The sequence below is a fragment of the Psammomys obesus genome, unplaced genomic scaffold, assembly GCF_907164565.1.
Source record: "Psammomys obesus unplaced genomic scaffold, mPsaObe1.curated_primary_1811, whole genome shotgun sequence".
NCBI classification, from domain to species: Eukaryota; Metazoa; Chordata; class Mammalia; order Rodentia; family Muridae; genus Psammomys; species Psammomys obesus.
This window is the reverse complement of record NW_026596073.1, coordinates 33,831,999-33,833,417: the sequence shown is the minus strand read 5'-3', so window position 1 is coordinate 33,833,417 and position 1,419 is coordinate 33,831,999.

Here is a 1,419-nt window from a genome sequence, read left to right as displayed (position 1 = left end):
CCTCTGGCATACATATTCCTCTCTTTCCCTCTCCTCCTCCTTACGTCCTCCCCCCAACTCTCACAATTTTTTTTTGGCATCTGAACACTCATAGTTGTGGTTTTCTGAAATTGTTTGCGTAATGGTGAATCTAGTTGAGATACCAGAATTGGAACTGAGAAATTAAATTATGAGGAGAGCTGGTGGTGTTTGTCTTCACTGTAGAACACCAAAACAGCCCCCAGTGTGTGTTAACTAATTTTAACCAGCAGCAAAACACAAAATGCCATTTGACAGCATAAGTTTGTGCTATCTCCTGTTTACCCTCAGTTTGTCTCAGTTGATCTTTTACCATCACAACCCAACTTGTGTTAAGGAAAATTAGTGCTGCTCAGAGTTTGCTCAACTGAGTCTCTAAAGCCAGTGAATACTTTTGTCAGTCACGAGATCAAAACAAAACAAAAACATGACAGTTAAATATTGCTAACATGCTTTGAAGAGCCAGAATCTACTTCACTAAGATGTGCTCTCATTTTGTATGATGATTTGACTGGGCTGGAATGCCCAGTTGTTTGATTGAACAGATGTTGTGAAAGCTATTTGTGGACATGATTACAACATGGAGTCAGCAGATTTAACAACAGGACACCGCTTCATATGGACAAGAGTGCTGTCAAATCCATCTAAGACTGTCAGAACAATTCTGTCTCCAGCATTGAGCACAGAGCAAGCCTGTTTGGGGCTTCCTGGCAAAACTTGTAGATTTTGGACTCAAAGTTGTAACATCACCTCCTACCTGAATGTCTAGCCAGCCAGCTCTGCAGATTTCATAACTCACAGCAGTGTAAGCCAAGTCTTTAGAGGCATAGTCTCTCTCCACCCTCTCCCCTCCTTTCTTTTCTCCCTCTTTCCTTCCACCCTCATTGTTCACTCTGTGGATGTTGAAATGCGGGAATACTTCTTAATTATTAGTATACCTTTTTTAAAAAAATGATTTATTTTTGTAATTAGGTTATGTGCTGGCTAAATTCATGAGATTCATGTCAACCTGACAATCTAGTCATCTGAGAGGAAGGAATCCCAATTCAGAAAATGCCTCCTGTGATCAGGCTGTAGACAAGCCTGTAGAGCATTTTCTTAATTAGTGATTGGTGGGGCAGGGCCCAGCCCATTGTGGTTGGTGTCACCCCTGGGCTGGTGGTCCTAGGTTCTGTAAGAGGTGGCTGAGCAGCCGTGAGGATCAAGCCCGTAAGCAGCACCCCTCTGTGGCCTCTGCATTCGCTCCTGTTAACTCTGGGATATACCACATTTGCCAATAAATGTGTTTCTCAATAAAAGTAGGCATACATTTTCATCTTGTCTCTGAAGCAAGTCATGAGACCAGCCAGAAGGGAAGATGAAACTAGCCTGACCTCAGTGACAAAAGAGTCAATCTGACAC